At 41.6% G+C, this 14,593-nt stretch overlaps 1 long non-coding RNA gene across 1 annotated transcript; it reads right to left on the reverse strand.

The window, feature by feature from the left end:
• Positions 1 to 175: 175 nt before the first annotated feature.
• On the reverse strand, positions 176 to 1,442 carry LOC149631037 (uncharacterized). The gene is made up of 2 exons (XR_016374041.1): positions 1,003 to 1,442; positions 176 to 918 (listed from the first exon to the last, which is right to left on the reverse strand). It is a non-coding gene; the product is annotated as an uncharacterized LOC149631037 (long non-coding RNA).
• Between the last annotated feature and the right edge of the window lie 13,151 nt (positions 1,443 to 14,593).

Genomic DNA, 14,593 nt, shown 5'->3' on the forward strand with positions numbered 1-14,593 from the left:
TAGATAGCAAAAGGGTATAAATGGGTAGAAGTACGCGTACGGCGGTAATGTTAAACTAATACCAAGTGTCATAGTGTTTTAACATTTCTCAGCACCCAGTAAAATGGTTGCGATTGAAGGTTGAGTTTGTTCATTACGTTAGTGTTTGATGTGTCACAGAGAAAACGCCATGATACGATCCCAATGTAAATGTATTTTTTATTAGTTCTTCATTCTTAATCTGTAACAAATAACTACTACAAGAATTGTTCAAAGTGTTCACCACCCGCGTTAAGGCAAACTTGAACACGCCTTACAAACGATTCCCTAACACGTTGCAAAATGCCTGGAGTATCGCGAATAGTTTGACAGGCATTAACGATTCGTCGACGAAGCTCTTCCACATCAGGTACTTCACTCTGATAAACTATGTCCTTCAAGTGGCCCCAAAGGTAGAAATCGCACGGGTTAAGGTCGGGTGATCGAGCAGGCCATTTCACGGGTCCACCTCGACCTATCCACCGAAAAGAGAACGTCGCGTTAAGGTGAGCTCGGACAGCGAGACTGAAATGTGGTGGTGCACCGTCATGCATGAACTACATTCTGCGCACCAAACCTAAGGGCACGTCGTCAAGTAATTCCGGTAAAACGTCTTGTAAGAATTGTAGGTACGCCTCACCGTTTAACCTGGGCTGTAGAAAATAAGATCCAATTAAATTGTCACCTACAATACCGCACCACACGTTTAAACTAAATTGTACTTGGTGAGATTTAACGAGCGTTGCGTGAGGGTTTCTTTGGGACCATTGATGCTTATTATGCAGGTTAATAATACCATCTTGCGAAAAATTAGCTTCGTCTGTGACTAACAGACTACGCGGGAAATCAATGGCGTTTATCAATGCGTCGTGGGTAGTCCGCGGAATTCAAACCTTGAACCTTTTGAAAATGGTAAGAATGAAACTGGTGACTTTTGAGGATTTTCCACACGAGCACGTGACCAACGCCTAATCGCTTACTCACCTGGCGGGTACTTGCTTCTGGTTCGTCCTCGAAAATAGTAAGGACTTCGTCTTCTACGGCCTCTGGGACTTCTTGCCCTCTAGGTTGAGGTCCACCATTTTACTGGGTGCTGAGAAATCTTAAAACACTATGACACTTGGCATTAGCTTTACATTACCGCCGTACGCGTACTTCTACCCATTTATACCCTTCTGCTATCTAAAGTTACAGTAGTGTTTCTCAAATTCAAGGCTATTGAAATTGTCTATGACTTCGAAACAAGTTGGGTAATGGCAATAACCCTTACTCCACATTTTGGGATATTTTCTCGTTTTTGGGGCAAATGTTTGGGGGGCCATATCTCCGAAACTAAATGTTGTAGACCCCATGTTCTTTGGTACTTTCCGCTCAGTTTGGTCCCATAAACACGCCCCTTAATTTGTGATGGACTTTTCAGAAACACCCTGTATTTCTTCCTCGATAGTGCCATACAGATAGGCGCATTTTACGTCGAGTTGACAATGGCTCCAGCCGAGGCAAACAATAAAGAGAAACACGCATAAACGTATTAAGGTGAAGTTTACAACGGGGGCATAGGTCAGATTTTAGTCTATTCCTTCAGTTTGTGAAAAACCCTGGGCGACAAATCTCGCTTTGAATTTTGCTATTTCCCCTGTCGCTTTCCTTTTTATGGTATAAATCCATCGAGTTCCTAGGACCTTTTTCTTTTCTGGTCTTGGTACAACTTTGTAGACCTGTCGTTCTCTGAATGTGGCTAATTCGTCCTCCATGGCATCGGGCCATTCGGTGCTTTCTGCGGATGCGATCGCTTCATCAAACGTCAGGGGGGCTTCCGCGACATGCGTTTCCATATTTTCTTTGTCCACGAAATTAAATTCCGATGGATCAAATTTTCCCCATTTGCCTCCAAATAGACTTTCATTTCGTTTATGCTTCTAATGCGTTTGTTTGTATCTCTATCATAATAATATACGTCGATACGCCCTTTTGCCTTCCCCGCGTCTCTGGGCCTGACAACCCTTCGCCATCTCGGTGCTGTTTCGTCACCTTGTTTTTTCTTCTCTCTGGTCTCTTTTACAATGACTTCTTCATTCTCTTCCGTTCCCTTTACCACATCGTCGGTTGCAGGTTCCGTGTCCGAGCGTTCTTCATCATCTGAGGAATCGCTTTGTGGCCAGCTATCATTATAAAAGTTCACCATATCGGTAGAGCTCTTGTGCGATCCTTTTATCGCCTGCCAGCCTTGCTTGCTCTCATCAAAGGTCACATGTTTGGATTCTTCTATTAGGTTCTCAGTAGGAAACCATATTCGATATCCTTTTGTGGCAGTGGCGTATCCAATCATAATTCCCGGCTTGGCCCGATTTTCAAGTTTATTTCGCTTTGGTTTGTGTAGATGTACAAATGCTAAGCAGCCAAAACGACGAAGATGGTTAACGGAAGACTTTCTTCCACTCCAGCGGGCCTCTGGTACCGTGTCTGGTATCTTGGCATGTGGGAGACGATTATTCAAGTAGATGAATGTTCGCAGTGCTTCAACCCACATCATCTGTGGTAATCCCGAATCTTCAAGAAGAGTACGGACACCGTCTAATGCTGTCCGATTAAACCGTTCCGCCACTCCATTCATCTGAGGCGTGTATGTGTTCGTTCTTTCAATCTGTACCCCGTCTTGTCTACAACTCTCTTGAAACTGCTTAGAGCAGTACTCGAGGCCATTATCGGTCCTGAAGCGCTGTAGCTTTTGTCCAGTCTGTCGTTCTGCCCAGTTCTTATAACTTCTATACATCTGGAAGACCTCCGTCTTCGAAGCAAGAAAATATACACGAGCTTTTCTTGAGTAGTCATCTATAAAGCTAACGAAATATTTGGCGCCACCCGGTGACGTCACGGGTGATGGTCCCCAAAGGTCACTGTGTACCAATTGTAGGGGTCTTGTAGTGGTTATTGTCTTCATTGGTCTTGATGGTGTTTTCGTTGACTTTCCCATGTGACAGGACGCGCAGACGTTGAAGTTCCCTTTTAATCCCGGTAGACCGATGACCATTTCATGATTTTGTAGCTTCTTCATTCGTTCTATACTGGGATGTGCCAAACGTTGATTCCAGAGTCCAACATCTACGATACTGGCATAACTTCCCGTCATATCAAGTTGCTTGTCAGCCGTTTTTACGTAACCATCGACAAGATACAGGTTATTATGTTGCAAAGTCGCTGTCATTATTACTTCTGTGCTCTTGGTATCAATAACTTCAGTCACACCATTTTCCGTAATAATCTTGTATCCCTGCTTGTCTATTCTTGTGTACGACAAGAGGTTACGCTTATAATTTGGCATATAATAGGCCTCGCGTAAAATAATAGGAGTCACTCCATGTTTGTTCCGAACCATTAGTGTAACATCACCCATTCCAACCGCAGGGCAAGCACACTCTGCTGTATCAACGGTTTTGTTGATCTCTCTATAGTTTGTTATCCACTCTCTCGTCTTACAGAAATGATGTGTTGCACCACTATCTAGAATCCAGCTGTCTGACTCTGATGTCGACATTATCGCGGATGCAAAGAATACTCGAGGTTTGTTATTCTTCTTTGATGGATGGGGTTTTTGTATATTCTTCTTTGGTGTTTCTTTACAGTCCCGGGCAAAATGACCTTCCTTTCGGCACCGGTAGCATTCAATTACTTTCTCTGGTTTCCGTGCTAAATACTTATTTCTTATGTCTCTGGGGTATAAGGCAGATGACAATCCCACATCAGATCCCACTGCCTCAAGTGCGTTCTGCCTTTGGCGTTCGTATTCACCGATGAGTAATTTCCTGACTCTAGTAGTCGTGAACTCGGTATCATCTAACTCATTTGCACGGAATAAGACGTTGTCGAATTGGCTCGGTAATTGGTGTATCATTTGATACGCAATCTCATCATCCACTAGTTTCCTTCCTGCCAATTCCAACTTGTTTGCTACGGCAACCACTCTTGCAAGATATCCAGCCATGGACTCCGGTGGAGTAAATCGGAGATTCACAAATTCGCCCCTTAGTGCTGATATACGGGCTCTTGACTTGGGCTCATGCAAATCTGCTAACACTTTCCACGCTTCCGGAGCTGTTTTACAGTTGGCAATTATGTTTTTATGTTCATAATCCAACGCTAATGTTAACCGCGAGAGGGCTCTTTGCGTCCTATCGGTGTATCTCTCGATTGTTTTTGGTGGTGCTGTTGAGGCCGGTGCTTGCTCAGTCTCATCTACTATCTTCCATAACCCTTGATCTAATAGCTCCAATCGAATATCTAACTTCCATTGCGTATAGTTCTCGTTGTTTAGTTTAGCAAACCCATACCCATGTACTGGAATCCTATTAGGGTCTTGACCTTCCGCCATTTTACCTTGTAGATATATTTAACTGTTGTAACTTTATTAGTCTAATTAATAATTATAAATATAACACGAACTGATTAATTTAAAGAGGTTTTCACAAGATAACTATCCTCGGCGGAGTTACATTCAAGATTAAAATTAATAAATTAGTTTTCTTACACAGTCTTATCTAACAGCAGACGATTCTAACATCACATGGGGGCTAAGCATATTACATTAGATAAGATTATTTACAAGTCTATTATTCATCTATTTCCAACATACCACTAGATAAGGTTATGTCTAAGTCTATTATTCGTCTATTTTCAACAATTTCCAAACTCGTCCTCTGGACGAGTGACTCATTCCCTATTTATTTTTCTACTGGTTCGAAGATTCGGGTTAATAAAGACAAAATTCGAGTATTAATGTTAAAAATAGAAACATTTATTGCTTTCAGCATAAGCTACTTACTATTGTTATTTTTAGGTTTTTTTCTAAACTCCTAGAAGGCTGCTAGACCTTGGCGTACCTGCCGTGGCCGGTCCCTGTTCTAAAAAAAATCTCTCTCAACCCTCTCAGACTAGGAGTGTATACAAAAATGCACAAAGGGACTCCTGCTGTTAAAATGAAATGAATAAAAAGTGGTCCTCATATCAATTTTAAGTAAAAGTATGAATTGATAAACTAGTCATTTGTACCAGCCACGTTCAACTTTCGAATAAAAAACTGGTTCAAACTATAATAAACTGGTTTTTGACCAGTAAACCGGTTTTATTTCCTAGCCAAGTGTGGATCCTGGACTCTCAGGATTCCTAACTGATGAAAGATTTAATTTTCCCGGTTTCCCGCCCCTCGACACTTCTTTCCAAATACCCCTTAGCATAGCCCAGTCGATTACGCCCTCTTTTTCCCTCCTCCATATTTTGTATAGGGCACTTTTTAGGCGTAAACCTAAAGATTTGGCAACTCAAAGTGCTTAATACCTAAACATTCGGAAAAGATACACGTTCAAAACTTCGAAATTTTGAACCTGGACGTGTTTCAAATCAAAACGTTTTATACTACATTCTATTCTAGTATCATCGTTATGGTTAAGATGTAGGCGGCGATCAAGGTACTCTAAAAATAAACTATCGCGACAACCCTGAAATCTTAGTTTAAATTGACGGATAATTGTATCGAAGCCAATCTGCCACCATGGAGCAATATTTTGCACCACCGACTTGGGTTTAAAATGAGGGTTACCGGTGGCCATTCCTAAAATTCCGTCACGATTCAAACGATGTACATTTAAATTAAAATATTAGTTGATATATTTTTCAGTAGATAATTTGGTCGACATTGATATTTCGATTTTATCGAGTTTAAAAAAAGTTGGTATTGATATCTGCTAATTAACGATATTGGCCAATCGGTTTTTAATAAAACGGTTCAAAACCGTTAGGAAAAGATTTTTTTGATATGAGTTAAATTCTAATTTTACATATATGGGCTAATTCTAATTTAACGTATGCGATGCTAATTAATTTATTGTACATAATGAATTTTTTTGTCTTAGCGAAATTTATACTGAATTTTATATACATTAAATCCATTTCAGTTTTAAAAACTAAATTGCGTGCTCCATTTTCCAATAAAAAAGCTTAAACTATCAAATTAAAGCTAAAGTTAAATTTTAAAAATTTATATAACATAATTTGTAAAAATCCAATGCTTTAAAAAATATTACATTATTATAATAATATTACATTACAATAGTTTTATGGAAGATCATTACGCTTTTCTTTAGAATTTTACAGAAAAGCTCGGTGTAATACAAGGACATACTTATTACTCTTTGTAGTCACTTTGTGTTCAGAATATGAGTAAATAACTGAAATATAATAGCCGATGTTTTTATTATAAGCATTGCCTGGAGAAACTGAATAATTAAAGTGATGTGAAGCGAGTCGTAAATATGTTAATTTTTAGGCCTCACGTTTCTTAATTTGTCGAATAACAGTGGAAAAAAATATATGAATAATTCGATTATCTTAAGATGGCAGGATCTCCACTAACAAGCCGCGAGCTCTAGCAGCCGCTGTCGGCCTAGCAGCGGCCAGCTCGTCCAGGAGCGGCACTCCGACCGTTACCAATACCCCGCAAGGTAACGCGAACCCGCCCGGGACTCAACCGTCTATCGGAATCGGAAGCTCAGCCCCGCTTCCCAACGTACCGCCCGCGCCGAGCACCAGCTCGTTACCTCCGCCAAACGGAAACATTTCGGCCGTCCGATTACCAAAGTTAAAAATCCATCGGTTTTCGGGAGACATTAGCTCATGGCAAAACATATGGGCGAGCTTCGCAACCAGCATTCTCAACAACCCAAACCTGAACAAAACGGAGAAACAAAGCTATCTGGTATCCCTCTTGGAAGGGCCAGTCTTTAGCTATTGATGGATTATCACTATCCGACGCCAATTACGATGCCGCTATCGTAGAACTACAAAATGGATTTGGATGTAGAGAGTACATAATCAACGAACACATGCATAACCTATTAAGCCTTCCTGCCGTCCGAAAAACAAATGACGTGGTAGGCTTAAGACGGTTGCACGATGCTTGTATGACCGAAATTCGAAGTCTGGAAGACCTCCAAGTTATCGACCGTAACTTTGGACTTTTTCTCTGCCCGATAATCACGCAACGTCTCCCCGAAAACATCACGCTCGCGTTCAGTCGCGAACACGTTCAATTGAACATTGCCGACCTAATGAACTTTCTTCAAAAAGAAATCACAAGCCGCGAACGCTCATCGGTCCTCGCCCGCTCTACCGATTCAGACCCCAGCCGCACTGAATCCGACCGACGGTATCCCGAACGACCACTGTAGCCTCGAGATTTTCGCTACGATAACCGGAGATCGAGACCACCCAGCGAGCCGCCGCACTCGCCGTAAATTACGATATCCGAGCCTGTCTATACTACGATAAAAACGAACATTCGACTACCCAGTGCAACCAGCTAACCGTAGCCGAAAAGAAGGCCATACTCACGCAAAAGAAACGCTGTTTCATTTGCCTTCGGGAACATCATGCCCGGAATTGTAATTCAAGATACCGAATTTGCAAGTTTTGCCATAAACGGCACCACCCTAGTATTTGTGACCGTCCCAAAGAAAGCACTCCTGAACACATAGAGCCCGCCACTTCAACGGGCACCGCTCAAATGACCGCCGGAGTTTAGAAGAAATCAACGGGAGCCGTATTCCTCCAAACCGTCATGGCCGTAGCTAATAGTCCCGCCGGACAAAATACCGAGACGGTCCGATGCCTCCTCGACACCGCGAGCCACGTGACGTTTATTAAAGAGAGAATATCCCGAAAGCTCGCGTTGCCAGTCCTACTGGAAGAAAACCTCGAAACCATCAGCTTCGGAAGTACAAAACCCGAATGGAAAATAAGACGGAAGGTACAGGTGGAGCTCAGGAGTCGCTATAACCCCGAGAAAAGGATAACCATAAACGCCTACGAAACACCCGAAATATGCGGCTCGGTATTCGCCGTACCGGGCTCGGAACTCTCCCGCGATTTCCAAAGACGAAACCTCCCGATGGCCGACGCAACAACGGTAGAAGAAGGCAATCGCGATCCCCACGCGGTCGACGTACTAATCGGAGCCGACTACCTTTGGGCTATCGCGAGCAGAAAAAGCGAACGTTTCGGACCGACACTAACTGCAATGGAAACGATTTTTGGGTGGACGCTCCAAGGCCCACAGACCGTCGGATCACGCGATTTCGGAATAAACACCGTCTCCATCATGCTAATCAACGTAAACTCGAATATAGAGCAAGAAAGTTTCCCGAAAAATCTACGAGGATTCTGGGAGCTAGAATCGTTCGGCGTTTAAGACTTGAACGAAGAAAAAGAATTAGAGATGGGCCGATACCAGTTTAAACCGATACCGATATGATCCGATACTTCGGAAACCGATACGTACCGATACCGATATTTTACCCGATCCTTCGATTAAACCGATATCAAACCGATACCGATATGGCATCGGTATCGGCCCATCTCTATAGATGGTTCTCGATCCAATTTCGGTACTTGAAACTATAAAACTGACTTATCATATACGACAAACCCATTTTGGACACTAGTAAAGTTATCCAAAAATAGATGAAAAACTGTGCTGTCTCAGAGTTTAGGTCTTATGGCGCCATCTACTCTCAACATAAGTATTTATTTTCTTTAAAAAATATCGGGTAGAAATATCGGTTCATTTATAACCGATACCGATATATCGGTTAAAGCCAAATATCGGTACCGATACCGATATGGCATCGGTATCGGCCCATCTCTAAAAAGAATCGGGCAAAACTTTGGAAAAACGGTCAATCCTGGGAAGAGTCACTACCTGAGGAACTTTCTGAAATATTCGAAGCCTGGTGCTGCCAATTACGAGATTTAACCAAAATTTCCGTACCCCGCATACTATCAGGGAGCCGATATGGTCGACGGCGAAGAATTCGAACTGCACTGTTTCTCCGACGCAAGTCCTAAAGCCTACGCCGCCGTAACCTACTTTCGTTACCGGAACGAAGGCGGAAATCTCTCGTGTACACTCATTAGGGCAAAATCACGGGTAGCCCCGCTGAAGAAGCTCACACTTCCGCGACTCGAACTAATGGGAGCCCTATTAGCCGCTAAACTCGTCGACCATCTCAATCACCAGCTGAAACTCAAGCCCAACAGAATATTCATGTGAAGCGATTACAAAATAACCTTAGGATGGATGAAGGGTAGCGCTGACCGATGGAAACCCTTCGTCGCCAACCGAGGAAGAGTAATTCAGACGATCTCCAATCCCATGTCTTGGCGCCAATGCAAGGGAACCGAAAATCCGGCCGACCTTGCAACTCGCGGATGTAAGATGGCTGAAATCGCGCACGATAAATTCTGGTGGCACGGACACAGCTGGTTACAAGCAGAATCCGATGGTTCCCAAGACCAACCGGCAGAAATAAGCTTGGACTCCGTACAGGACGAATTAAGGAAGGGTACCCTCACCCTGACCATTGGGACTCCCCAAGAAGAGTCTCCGCTCAATATTCGCACCTTCAGCTCACTTTAAAACCTCTATCGCCATACAGCCCGGGTTTTCCGATTCAATGACAACAGTCGCTTCAAGAACCAAAGGCGGATGGGAGAACTTAAATGCCGAAGAAATTGAACTCGCGGAGAAATATTGGATTCGCACGACCCAAGAAAAACAGTTTCCGGAAGAAGGTCCTAACGCTGCACCCTCGCCTGAATGATGACGGACTCCTCCGCATAAGCGGTCGACTACAGGGTAGCGGACTCTCTTCCGCGGAACAAAAACCCTATCTTCTCGCGCCGAATCACCCCTTTACGGAATTGCTCGTGAAAAACGCACACGAGAAAGTAATGCATGCCGGCGTAATCATAACCACGGTATTGCTACGAGAAAAATTCTGGATTATAAAATCGCGTAACTTAGTGAGCTCGGTCCTAAGTAACTGCAACATATGTAAATATTTTTGAGCGTGCCCGTCCGAAGCCGTCATGGCACCATTAACGGAGTTCCGAACAACCCCAGTCTTCGAGAACACCGGTCTAGACCTCGCTGGTCCCCTATACACACGGGATGGGAGTAAATGTTACGTCGCGCTATTTACGTGCGCGGTAACACGCGCCGTAGACTTGGAGCTAGTTTCTGACCAGACAACGGACACTTTCCTTCTCGCGTTCCGGCGTTTTGTATCGAGACGCGGCATGGTGAAGAATATCCACTAGGACGACGCTAAAACGTTCAAGCGCGCTAAGACCGAACTTGGCGAAATTTGAGAAAACGTCATCGCAAAGAGAACTTATATGTTCATTCCATTGTTCATGTCTGCGATCGGTAAACAAACCATACTTTTCCACGAAACGCAAACGTAGACTGAGCTCTGTGTACGCGACGAAGGGTTCAATAAAATGGTTCTGATCAACAAAATGGTATTTGTGACATTCTTGTCCCTTCAAAATATAGTGTTCGTCACAATACCAGAATGTGGTCATTTTTTCACAATGAAAATTGCCATAAATTTTTACGGCGCATTTTTTAGCGAATCGAGGAGAAATTTGGCGTAAATACGATTGAATTTTAAAAAGAAAATTAACGATATAATCTATTGAAAGATTATTAAAAAAAATAGAATTTGTAAAAAAACTGATTGTTAATAATGTCCATTTTATGAACCGAAGAGAAAAAATCTAAATAACCGCCGTGCATTAAGAGTATGGTTTTTCTGAAGAAATTTCCACCCTGGGAAAGATTTGTACAATAATTTATATTTCATCATCGCTTAAATTGTAGAAACTTTATGCAACGATCTACTGCTTATGCGTACGTGTAGCCAATTTAAACAGCGCACTTAAAATAAACAGACCCGTTCATTGCGGAACTAGCTTACACGTACGCGTAAGGACTTCCATATACGCGTAGTGTCACCTTAAACTCCCTAATGCCACTTTTTAGTCGCCACTAGCGCTAGCGAGGATGAATCGGATCCTCCTTCCGATTGAAATGGTTTCGCTTCTTTCGCACATATTTAAAATCCCGAAGCTTGATTAGGCAAACGTTTTCGTGTAACAATGTCGAAAACTATTAAATGTGCCCTTTATGGAAATATTTTGGAAGATTATAAAAAAGCACATCCAGACATTAAAGTTGTAAAGCTTAATCAGAGGCTCACGATATTTGCGTTTTGTTGAACCGGGCTTTCCATTAAAACGCTATGCGAAACCGAGTCTGTGTTTCTACTCGAACCTATCGGAGAGGAATATATTTTACAAAATTTGCGAAGAACAGTTGTTTCGGTACTCGTAATTAGAATAGAAATGATCGAGCTTTTTTACCCTCATCACCATCGTTGGCTAATGTCAAGCGACATTCGTGATTGACGATATTACCAGCCTCGTCGAATGTAGTTTCACATCGAGATGTTTAATTAATTTTTTGGCCTTTGCGTTTCATAAGTTCGTCACAATTTATATCGAGATCGTGTTCGGAAAAGACGGTTAATTTGGACATTGAGCACTCATTGTCCGGTATCTCTTTTACAAATCGACAACGTTTGGCTCAGCGTTTGGAAAACATGTTGCTTACTGGAAGGAACTGGAAGAACTGGTTAAATAAGCGACGATGAAAAGTATAGTTTCTACAGTAAACTGTCGAAGCTTTTATAGTTGAAATTTGAAGTTAAAATCTCCTTAATCTTCGACAAGACTCGACCCCGAGTTTATTGGATATATTAAATATTTTAAGGGGTAGTCGAAGAAAATATTGAAATTACAAAAACGCGTCATGCGCCGAGAGAAACAAAGAACTATCCAGGAACTTTTCATATAGGCTAATTTCTAACGCTTTAATTTTGTTTTGAAATTTATTAAAAACTTGGTAGAAATTTTCATTGACTCAAGTGGTTTTCTATTTAAAAATATTTGGAAGATTTTTTTATTTACAGATATTTAGGTCCTTCTTACCTAATAAAAACAAGTTTTTATCGGTAAGATTCGTATCCTTTTTGTAAGGCAATATTTGATTTTCGTCGACCCTGGCGTCGTAGCAACGGTTCATTTAATCTTGAAACGCGTATTTCCTTCTTATTGTGCACCGTTGCTCGTACTCTACAAAGGCCGCTAATTCATGTTTCAAAATTTCCGATCGTACGAAATGGCTTTCCTTCATTTCTTCGTACATCAATTGGTGATGACCGATGCAATATTAGAAGATAGTTAAATTATTGCATCGCTAAATCCCGTAAATATTCACTCGACAGCGATTGAGTTGCCTAATCTTCAAATTTTGAAACTTATTGGATATTTCCTGAATTATATCCGGAATAAACAAGAGTATGCGAACGATAAAGTTATTCGCCATTATTTTCAATTCTTCAAAATTCATTTTCGCTAAGGCCATTAAAAAAAAATTCGTCGGAAAACCGTTAAGTTTTTGGCAAGAAAATATATTAAACCAAAGCGCGAGTCCTGTGGATCCCCTACAAGTTTACTTAACTCCTGAACTCCGGGTTTAGCTTGGCGAAGACTAGTCGGCGGGATTTATAACTAGTGATGCCGCGAATATTGATTTTGCCAAATACCGAATACCGAATATTCGGCCATGCTCTCGGCCGAAGCACCGAATATGAATAGTTCGCTCGGTTTTAAGTAGTGATGCCGCGAATATTGATTTTGCCGAATACCGAATACCGAATATTCGGCCATGCTCTCGGCCGAAGCACCGAATATTCGGCCATGCTCTCGGCCGAAGCACCGAATATTCGGGCGTGAGATATGTGCAACTCGCGCGAAACCGGTTATGAGCTGTAACCGGTTCCGCGAAATACGTACATCCCCCGCACGGACCGCAATGGGACAGGTCTCATCATGGAAGAAGAAGGGTATGGAATGGTGAGGTGAATAGGCAGACGGCTACGCGAAATGTAGGGTCACGTGGGAAAACTCTCCTCTCCTCTCGGCACTAGCTGTAACGCGATTACTGCTCTGCGCAATATTTGAGCGCAAGCAGAGAGAGGGATAAACTGTTTAGATTTAGATCCACTCTCTACCGCCTCTGCTACAGCGCGCCTGCGCGGAAGCTTTCAACGTTGGTGATAAACTCGGGAAGGAGGGAATGAAAAGGGGGAAGTTACGATTTTTCAACGCGCTCTCTTTAACACTATAGAATAGTGTCGGTAGAGAGGGGAGTAGACTGTTTATCCCTCGCTCTAGGCGCGCTTTTGTAAGAGGGGATACTTTACGCGCCTGGTAGGGGGATGACATTGAGCTAGAGCTAGATGTACGTCATACCCTTCTATCTCTTAACTAAGTGTCATCCCCCTACCAGGCCCGTACAGTATTCCCTCTTACAAAAGCGCGCCTAGAGGGAGGGATACACAGTCTACTCCCCCCTCTACCGACACTACTCTATGGTATGACGTTTGCATAGTAGAACTGACATTACTCTATAGGACCCGTCTATAGCGTCTTTAGGTTTTTGGTTCATTTGCGAGTAGATCATGTCACTATATGCTTTACAAAATGTCATCGGCAAACAAAAAATCGCCTGTTTGGAAATATTATGATTATAAATATTAAAGTAAAAATTGTTATTGAAATAAATAGTTTTTGAGTCATTTTGCCGTTTTTTCCCTTCATGATTGGAGATTCGGTATTCGGCCGAATACCGAATACGAAAAAAATGGCTGAATAGGCCGAATACCGAATAGTAACCGAATATTCGTTGAATCACTATTTATAACTGCACTTTTAAACAAAGCCCGCAAATGTCTCCTGCCTTCGCCAAGCCAAAACTGGAGTTCGGAAGGAAAGTCAACTTTATTTTGGTTTAACTCGACATTTTTTGGCGTAACGTGGAGTAATCGCCCCTAAAAATGAACGAATTGTTTTTTAAAAAAGTCTAAAATTTAATCGACTGCACGATTATGTATACGTAAGATATTTAAGAAAAATTTATCGTGAACTTTATTCGTATTTATTTATATTCGTTGAGACGGAGAAAAAGTAAATTGTAACTTACCGTGATAAAGGATATGATATATTTGAAGAAATTTGACGAATACTTTATATACCCTCCTAATGTTTCTTATCTTAACACATTGGACCAGCGCTTTGCTCTAAAATTTAATCACTAAAAGTCCCCCACCCAAACAAATTCAAAATTTATTGCAAAATGGAGTTAGGCTTCATCATAAATTATCAAGAAAGTTTTAGCGAGTTAATATTTTTTGGGCATATTCGAACATCCCCTTCTGGATCAGCTTAAAATAACTTAATTTTGCGCTTCAATATATTTTTGAAGTTATGACAATTGTAGGCTTGTTTTCCCAAATAAAAGGACTTAATTTTCGCGTTAATGTAGTATTTAAAACTATCAAAAGCTATGGTTGTCAAATTGTTTAATGCTACTATCCCTTAAAGTAAGAAAATTTTATTTTGTAAGAGCTCTAAATTATCAAAATGTTATTTGCTTGAATAAAAATCCAAAACTATTTAAGTTTAAGTATAAAATAATTTTATTTAATTTACTAGGTAATATACATATTTTTTTCCCAATTTTTTTATTACATTGCCCTAGTGTAAAGCTAGAATCCGGACTGTATCCATAGGGATCCGAACTTGTTGGACTGTATCCCAAGGGATCCGGACTTACCGG

Source organism: Phalangium opilio, unplaced genomic scaffold (assembly GCF_054372755.1).
Source record: "Phalangium opilio isolate 3A_F unplaced genomic scaffold, DU_Popi_V2 ptg000101l_1, whole genome shotgun sequence".
Lineage (NCBI taxonomy): Eukaryota > Metazoa > Arthropoda > Arachnida > Opiliones > Phalangiidae > Phalangium > Phalangium opilio.